Source organism: Pavona decussata, unplaced genomic scaffold (assembly GCF_977016875.1).
Source record: "Pavona decussata unplaced genomic scaffold, jaPavDecu1.1 SCAFFOLD_153, whole genome shotgun sequence".
NCBI classification, from domain to species: domain Eukaryota; kingdom Metazoa; phylum Cnidaria; class Anthozoa; order Scleractinia; family Agariciidae; genus Pavona; species Pavona decussata.
Genome location: NW_028145565.1, coordinates 441,316 through 451,632, shown reverse-complemented (window position 1 = coordinate 451,632; position 10,317 = coordinate 441,316).

Sequence of the window (10,317 nt, the reverse complement as noted above, 5' to 3'; positions counted from 1 at the left end):
TGGGAGATCTTGCCTGTTACGGAGGGGTCTGTTATATTTTGGAGCGAATTTTTGCTGTCTACTCATCCGATACAGAAGACCGAACTGAACATACAGTCAGAGTCAATGCGAGCCAAGGTTTTAACTATCCCAATTATTGGCAACTTGGACGCTTTAATATATTCTGACACTTTTCCAGCATAAATTACTTCAACAAATGTCATTTTTTATAAAGTTAAAATGAAGTCACGATGGCTTCTAAACGTTCGATTTTCTTGCTTATTTTCAAAATTAATCGTATTCCAAAATGCTCTCTTATTTAATAGGTTGGGTCTGACTCACAAGTTCTCAGGTTTGGGGAGGGTCTATGTTTACAATTTAACCTGAAATTTGCCTAAATTTAACTCATGCATCTCAATTTGGTTCCAAATAGCTCGAACTGATGTGTGAGGTATACAAGACCTGCAATCGAACACAAAATTGTCAAAATATATCAGACCAAAAAAGATTAAGCAGCACTGCAGCAGTAAAAATCTCCGCCTTCGTATAAGTGAAAAATTAAAAAAAAATTGCAAAAAAATCATCCTCTGTGGACTAAGCAAAATGCACACTCGATAAAAGATGTATCTATACCATTTTGACGAAAACAAAATAGATATCACGAATTTAATTTATAATACAATCTTGCGGTAACTTGAGGTTACGCGGAGGGCTCCAGCATCTAATTAATCAAATTACAATACAAGTAAAATTAATAAATTAGTACGATATATAACACTAAGGAAATACACTTGGCCAACTGAAAATAAATATCACAAGTAACTTATAACCACATAACCACGTGCAAAAGAGGGTCAAAAGAAGTTTTTTTGCTAGCCGAGAGAACGTTGGAACATTATTAGCGTTACCTATCTGTAAAGGAAGCGTATTATATAATTTGAAGCCACAGAAAGTGAAAGAAATTTACCAGCATTGCGCTTGACACGCAAAAGAGATATTCTGTCGGCTGTCAGATGTTGCTGGACAAAGCGACCGAGTGAGTACAACATGCGAATAGCATTTTAATGTTATTATAACTGCGCCGCGAAATTTAGTGGGGTCTTATTATTATTTTTTTAAAGGGGAAACGAGAAACTTTGCGGCCCAAATTTAGCATATTGAACATCAATTATTAATGTATGTCTCTAGCCTGTTTTTTTTTTTTTTAAAGGTGGCTGATGAAAATTTTAGCACTTTTCATGCCCCCTAGAAGTTTTAGAATAATACGAAAGAGAGAAGAAAGAAGAAAAGGAGAGAGAGGAGGGAAAAAAGGACTGCACGAGATTATGTTTTTATATTGACAACTTTGGAGACAAAAACTGATTAAATTCGCAGCGAGCTTTCTAACAGGTATGCACATGAATTGACCGGGCCGTTTTCAAAAATTCAGCTCTGTTAGCTTCTCTTCTCTTCTTAAATGTCACGAAAAGACCCTGAAACGGGCAAGAAGACCACTTCTAGCCACCCCTTAGACGGAGTTTTTCACGATTTGACAACGTTCCGGTGAAAAATCAAGCTGAATTTTTAAAATGGCAACAACTTGGCACCGAAACTAGGTTTTTTCAACCCAGAGCACGGGCTCAGAATGGTGCGAAAGAGAAAAGAAACGAGGAAGAAGAGAGAAGAGAGGAAACAAAAGAAATACACGATCATATGTATTTATACTGGCTACTTTGGAGATGCATGAATTGAGGGGGCCAGTTTTCAAAAATTATTAAATTCGGCTATAATTGTATTTAACTTATTTATTTATTTATTTATTTATTTATTTAATTCAATATTTATCCAGGGGCATCCAATTTAGCAGAGCTAGTTTAAATGGAGCCCTGACACAGCATAAGACAAAACATTGAAACATAAAAAAAAAATAGACAAATATTTAAGTTATAAATGCAGCATGTACCGTAGGCATTACTGCTTAAGATGGCACTAAAGTTTGGTTTTAAATTCACTGAACGCCTCTACCTGTCTAATGGTTCTCGGGATGTATATGTATACAGTGTCGTCTATTTAGTATAAGCTAGTTTAAACAGAGCCCTGTAAAATAGAAACAACAGATAAATTAAGGGTACACTAACTTAGGGCTAAGACATTATTCAACAAGTAAAGTAAGATACACATGCTCCACATGGTAAATACTGCTATTGATCATAGCAGTTTATTTCTAGACCTACCAAAGCAATTTCAGTTATTTGAGTGTCGAAAGTAATTTCACGTTTGCTTTGGTTTTGATTTAATACGCTCCATGATTGGTTAACAAAACTCGCGCTTCTTTCTCAACCAATGAGAAACAATACCAAAACCAATCATGAATTGAAGCGCTTGGGTTCGTGGAATTCGCGCGCTTCACGCCGGTTACGTTTATTTGCCTCTAGCTGTGATTGGTTCACTGTGTTTTTTATGTCTTTTCTGATTGGTTATAAGATTTACTCTGGTTTTGGTTTTACGAAAAACCGCTTTAATATATATAGTAGCATTATGACGATTTTTTTTTTGTGATTTTTGGAAGTTGTTTTCATTTGTTCCAACTTCCACTGGCTAGTAAGATAGAAAAGCCCTTTTTGGTTTTCCTGGAAAAGAATACAACTATTTTTTCGTTGACCAATCGGATTACTGAACATTAAGTGACGTCAATTACTGGAAATATTGATTGATTTTCAAAAGGTTCTCTCGCCAAAACCTGGACGCATTCATTTCTTTGTTAGTTGGACAAACCAACTTGCTAATTTCCAGATTTTTGGTTACGGTTTGGGTTGGGTCGCTAATAAAAATTTCATTCACAACGTTCTCTTACAGTTCAAATTAAAAAGCCCTAAACACTTTCATACAACTTTGTTATGGTAATACGTAGCAATTATTCCTTAAAGTGTAAGTGCATTTTATTTTTCACTTAATTTTAATTCTTTTATCTTAGTTCAATTGTGTCATGTAAAATAAAATTCATGCTTGTAAATAAAAGTACTTTAAAACTTGCATTGTAGTATGGACTTACTATCAATCAGAAAATACCCGTGAGGGAATATGTGGGAAAAGATGCATTTTCAGAATGAGACAGCCTTGAAAGGAAAACTGGTGAGGTTGTTTTGGTCAAATCTCTCCCGTTGTTGGATAATCCTTGAACATTTCAAACATTCAGGGCTCTTATGAGGCAGCCAGTTGCTATCGTTTCTGTTTTCTTTGTTTTTGTTGTTATAAAGGATGTTTTTCTAGAAACTGATGAATTCTTTAAGTCTCATAATGCAACACGTATTCAATTTTGGCTAAAGCTGTTTGTTATTCAAATACCCACTTGACAAGTTTTTTAGTTTAATTTTTTTTTTTTTTGCTTATTTTTATTTTGTTTTTCATTGCCAGATACCAAGGCCCCTTTTTTCACTCCACAAGTTTGTCAGCCATTCCCAATTTTCTCATCACCCTCGACTATTTTTAAACAAACGTCACCACAAACACAACCAGAATATCACATAAACATTTCAAAAATTCAGGGTTCTTATGAGACATCGTTGTTGGCATCGTTGAGGCTATCGTTTATGTTTTCTTTGTTTTTGTTGTTATAAATGTTGTTTTTCTAGAAGCTGATGAATTCTTAAAGTCTCATAATGCAACACGTATTCAATTTTGGCTAAAGTTATTTGCTATTCGAATACTCACTTGACAAGTTTTCAGTTTAATTATTTAAATAATATTGGATATATACTTTGAAATCCTGAAATTAACGAGCTTTGTTTTAAACAAACGGCTTAAATTTCTACTTGATAATTTGTGAAAACGGAATTTATGAAATTTTATGATAAATCACGGACAGTGAAATACTGTTCAGCATTTAACAGATTAGCTTCAACTGAAGGCGATGCCTACTTTCGTTCTCTTCGATTTTAGTCGCGTGTTTCTGTGATTTGTTTTTTGGGAAAAGGGGATGCGGAGTGTGCGTTTGCAAAGAGCCACGGTGTACGCGCCTTTTGTACAACCTCTCCAGCTGTCTGTCACTCGAATTCAATAGTCTAGTGTTTCTATGCACGAATCAGTTTTGTATCATTCGTTTAGGTTTTTTAGAACTTTTATTAATTCGCAGAAACAGGTCAACTATACACTTCACAGTTTTCTGTCGGTGTAAGGAAAAGATGTCAAATGAGACAGTTTTTTAAGTTTTCAAATATCCTTTTGGCTAAAGGTGATTTTTTTTTTCACCTGCTCAGAAGTAGCGGGAATGAAAAATTACCCTTTTGTCTATCGAATCTATTATTCAAGGCGTTTAACTACTCGTATTCTTACTGAATACTTAGATAATTTTTCAAACACGTCCGCGAAGTCGTCTCGTCTAGCAATTTCCTCATTGCCAGCTGCCTTGCTAAGAAAACTAACTACAATGCAAAACATTTTCCTTTGATAAGTATTTACTCTTTAGAGAGCAATTTTTTAATTGGGGGAAAACCATTGTCAAATGCACTCTCCGAAGATTGAACAGCTTATACTAAGGATTAAGGTCTAATACCGTTCAAACATTGGCTATATATCCCCTTTGCCGGATCGCTGCACTGGAAAAAATTCACCTAACCATATTTCATATCGAAAATGGATGTCGGCGACCCAAGAACCACTGTTAACCCTTCCGTGACGTCGCAGTTCCATTGCCCGCAGTCTCCAAACTTCATTTGGCACTCGCAAGACACCACTCACCACTCGATTTTTGCTGCCATCTTATCCATTTTCTCCCCAGCGATTATTTTTTTTTTTGAACTTGCTCGTCATTGCAGCTATAAAGTGGAGGAAAGAGTTGAAGAAGCAATCGTACATTCTTTTGTCCAGCATCTATCAACTTGCGTCGCGTTTCAATTTTAATGTCTATAATAGTACATACAGAAAAAAGTAGCTTTCTGAAAAATATCAAAATCTCATAATGTAGGTAGACTTCGAGTTTTCACTGGTTTTCGTCTTTAATGGACATGATTTTGTTTTGCATTCGCATCAAAATCCGGTCCCCTTTAAGTCAGCCAAATCTCCCTCTTGTTGTTGTTGGAAAAGGAAAATCAGTCGAGATTATTTTTTTAAGTATGCCTGCTAAATATTCCACGCACGTAGGTGTACCTATTATGACCATTATTGTGGCAGGTGCATCTTAACTGAAGAAGAGCGCATGTTTGTGGAGACTGAATTGATTCTATAGCTACGACTGCGTTAGTACGACATTCAGAATTATTTGAAGGAAGACTTTTGGGCTGATCAGTTTTCGATTGACCACAGTAGCCCTGATAGCCCACTTGAAGAAACAATTGGCGAAACAGTCGTGAATTAATGAAACTGACTGCCAACAATAAAAATTATATGAATACCTAAATGAATAACTGAAAAAAAAATCCATATCATCCATCTTGATGGTGCTAAACCTCGGTTTTCGTAACAGAACGTATTCATCTTATTAATCATATTGAGAACTGCAAAAGGTCATAAGAAAACTGCGAAATCCCATACTGCGTCCAGCAGGTTGTGCCATGATATGAAATATAAGTGGCGCTAGGCCTTTTGTTGATATTCTATATTTTACCATTAATGGAACAGAAGAAAGTATGTTTCGCTTTCACTTCATCGCAATATGGGAACGTTAATGATCCGTGCGGGCAGCAATACGCACTTAACTGAAAATATCGATGGAAATAAAGAATTAAGAGTACGTTTCCAACGTCAAGATGAATAGATAATTAATACATTTATTTTTCAAACAGGTCCGCGAATACGTCTCGTCAGCAATTTCTTCATTGCCAGCTGCGTTGCTAAGAAAACTTACAACAATGCAAAAAATTTTCCTTTCTGATAAGAATTTCTCCTTTAGAAAGTGTTTTTTTTTAATTGGGGGAAACCATTGTCAAATGCACTCTCCCAAGACTGAAAACAGGTTATACTAAGGATTAAGGTCTAATACCGTTCAAACATTGGTTATATATTCCCTTTGCCGGATCGCTACTAATTCTCCTAACCATATTTCATATCGAAAATGAATGTCGACGAGCCAGGTACCACTGTTAACCCTTTCGTGGCGTCACAGTTCCATTGCCCGCATTCTCCGAACTTCAGTTGGTACTCGGAAGACACAACTTTCCACTCGATTTTTGCTGCCATCTTATCCATTTTCTCTCCAGCGATTGTTTTTCTGAACTTTCTCGTCATTGTAGCTGTAAAGAGGAGGAAAGAGTTGAAGAGGCAATCGTACATTCTTTTGTCCAGCATGGCCATTGCCGACCTTCTTGCCGGTTTAGTATCGGTGCCATTAACAATTGCTTTTGATTTAACAATTGTGTTCCAGGCACCCCACTCGTATATCTGCAAGTTACGCTTAGCAAGTGAGTTCTTGACGTTTTCGTTTGTCTGGGTTTCTCTATACCATTTGACGGTGATTGGTTGGGAGAGGTACGTGGCGGTGCGAAAATGGAGGGACTACAAAGTTATTGTGACAAGAGGCCGCGTCAAGAAACTCGCCATCTTTACCTGGCTGTTAGCAGTATTCACAGCATTTCCACCTCTTATAATGTTTGTTACAGGTGTGGACCAAAAGTTCAAAATTGCGTGGCATATCGGTGAAAGTGTTTGTACAGCGGTTTGCTTAATTCTAATTGCAGTTTTCTATGTCATGGTGTACCTTGGAGCACGCAAACGTACCATTAACGAAATCAGCCATGTCACTGCCTTAGTTAAAGCAAAGCTCGCATCGAAAGTCGCCAAAACGACTGGTATGTTAACCGTTGCACTCATTGTCTCATTTTTTCCAATGAGCGTTGTCGGCTTGGGAGCGGCGTTACCAGGTTTTCGTAAACGTGTTACCCTACGGTTTGCAGAGACTGTGATTCAGTTGAACTCTTTAGCAAGTCCTGTCCTTTACTGTTACAGAGATCGCCGTTTTAGGAACGCTGTACTCGAAATGCTAAGAATCCGAAAGCCCCAGCAGACCCAGCCACATGTGGGTGTCGTAGCAATTTCCAGACGAGAGGAAAATCGTATTCCCGTAACACGATCACAACCCAGCGACAAGTCAGTGGTCTTGAAGAGATCACGGTCAGCTCCATCGATCGTTAAAACCACTGGTAGCTGCTTCGACGGTCAACCTCTCAAACAGCCCTCGTCGAGCGTCGAAACAAGTGCAATGCAGATTCACACTGAAAGTGGCATGCGAAATACAACAAGCAAAAATAATCAATCTGGAATGTCAAACAGTGTAGACAATCCAGAAAGTATGACACATCCAGTCATCTGCAGACGAAAAAGATTGAAGTCCTGGGATGTAGCGCCACGGTACCATCTTGGAACAGAATTGCCGCAAACAAGGCGTTGGCAGAGTGCAGAGTTACAACAAGATTTTGAACAATGCAATTGACAGGGTTCACTTCAAGGTACATGCTCTTTAATTTACCAATTTTGGATCGGCATGCTCATGTAAACATTTCAATTTACAAATTGTTAGCGGTAGCCCCATAAGAAATGATTTTAAATAAGTAATGGCCAAATGGTATATAAATTAGCAAAGATGCATATTCAATCGTTTTTTGCGTTTGACACGGCAACCTTTCTCGCAGGGGCCGGGCGGTTAGTGAATCTTGCGGAGACTTATCAGACTTATGTATTGGGTGTCTCTATAGCGTTGGAAATAACTTGAAACTGGACTAAATCCGAAAACCAAAGCATTTTTTTTTATGGATTCTCGCGATGTTGATTCGCTTACAAGACCAAATAAACGAATCAAACAAACGAAAAACTTTTTTTTTTCTCCTTTGATCATTCCGCTGAAATGGAATGCCAGTGAAGTTTTTTTAGAACTAAAAATCCGGGCTGGGTTTATTTTGTTTCGAAGAATCGGTTGATATTTAGGGCTTATTTTCTGGGAGATCTTGCCTGTTACTGAGGGACCTATTATATTTTTAGAGTCATTCGACAAAGAACACAAGCTGATACAGCTAGACTCAATTCGAGCCAAAGTTTTCACTGAATATTCTGCTCGATTAATTATTGGCAACTTGGACGCTTAATATATATTGACACTTTTTCCAGCAAAAATTGCTCCACCAACTGTCCTCTTTTATAAAGTGAAAATGAAGTTACGATGGCTTCGAAACGTTCGATTTTCTCGCTTATTTTAAAAAACAATCGTATTTGAAAATGCTCTCTTATTTAATGGGTGGGGCCTGACAATGAAATCTCACAAGTTCTCAGGTTTGGGGAGGGTCTATTTTTGCAATTTAATCTGAACTGTGCTTAAATTTAACGCATGCATCTCAAATTGGTCCCAAATAGCTCGAACTGATGTGTGAGGTATACGAGACATGCAATCGAAAACAAAGTACTTAAAATATATTTTTTAAAAAAATTAAGCATCAGTAAAAAATCTCCGCCTTCGTAAAAGTGAAAAATTCAGTATGCATGCTAAATATTTCAGGCACGTAGGTGTACCTATTATCACAATTATTGTATCAGGTGCATCTTAAGCGAAGAAGAGCGATGCTTGTTCAGGCTGAATTGGTTCCATAGCCACGGCTGCGTTAGCACGACAATCAGAATTATTTGAAGACTTTTGGGCTGATCAAATTTCGATTGACCACAGTAGCCCTGATAGCCCACTTGAAGAAACAATTGGAGAAACCGTCGTGAATTAATGATACTGACTGCCAACAATGAAAATTATATGAATAACTATAACTAAATAAATAACTGAAAAGAAAGTCCATAACATCCATCTTGATGCTGCTAAACTTCGGTTTTCGTAACAGAACGTATTCGTCTTATTAATCATATTGAGAACTGCAAAAGGTCATAAGAAAACTGCGAAATCCCATACTGCGTCCAGCAGGTTGTGCCATGATATGAAATATAAGTGGCGCTAGGCCTTTTGTTGATATTCTACATTTTACCATTAATGGAACATAAGAAAGTATGTTTCACTTTCACCTCATCGCAATATGGGAACGTTAATGATCCGAGTGGAGGGCAACAAAGACCTTACTGAAAATATCGATGGAAATAAAGAATTAAGAGTACGCTCCCAACGTCAAGACTCTATCGCCACAAACAAAAAGGTAAACTTTGCAAGGAACAATATCTAGTGTGCTGATGTTAAAAAAGATTCAAGGCCAGACCTGTACTGACAATTGGCAAATAAATATTTTTTTTTTCGAAAGCAGTGCACACCTCGCCTAAACGTAGAACCAATAATTTCTTGTTACGATATAAATACACATTTAGTCTTTATAAACAAATTGAAACCTTACTTTGTACAACGTTCCGGTGAAAAATCTAGCCGAAGTTTTAAAATGGTGGCCGATGACAACTTGACACCAAAACAGGGTTTTTTCAACCCAGAGCCCGGGTTCAGTATGGTGCGAAAGAGAAAAGAAACGAGGAAGAACAGAGAAGAGAGAGAGAAAAAAAAAGAAATACACGACCATATGTATTTATATTGGCTACTTTGGAGATGCATGAATTGAGGGGGCCAGTTTTCAAAAATTAATTCAGCTATAATTGTATTTAAACATATGTATACAGTGTAGTCTATTTAGCATAAGCTAGTTTAAACAGAGCCCTGTAAAATAGAAACAAAATAGATAAATTAAGGGTACAATAACTTAGGGCTAGCACATTATACAACAAGTAAAGTAAGATACACATGCTCCACATAAAAGTATTCAAGATTGTAAATACTGCTATTGATTATTGCAGTTTATTTCTAGACCTACCAAAGCAATTTCAGTCATTTGAGTGTCGAAAGTAATTTCACCATTGCTTTGGTTTTGATTCAATACGATCCATGATTGGTTAAAAAAACTCTTGCTTCTTTTTCAACCAATGAGGAACAAAACCAAGGAAGCGCTCGGGTTCGTTTTCGCGCGCTTAACGCCGGCTACATTTATTTGCTTCTAGCTCTGATTGGTTCACTGCGTTCTTTTAGTGTCTTTTCTGATTGGTTATAGGAATAATACACGACCATATGTATTTATATTGGCTTCGTTGGAGATGCATGAATTGAGGGGGCCAGTTTTCAAAAATTAATTCAGCTATAATTGTATTTAAACATATTTATTCAGTGTAGTCTATTTAGTATAAGCTAGTTTAAACAGAGCCCTGTAAAATAGAAACAACATAGATAAATTAAGGTTACACTAACTTAGGTCTAAGACATTATTTAACAAGTAAAGTAAGATACACATGCTCCACATAAAAGTATTCAAGATTGCAAATACTGCTATTGATCATTGCAGTTTATTTCTAGACCTACTAAAGCAATTTCAGGGACGATTTTCGTTTGTGATTTCTAGAAGTTGT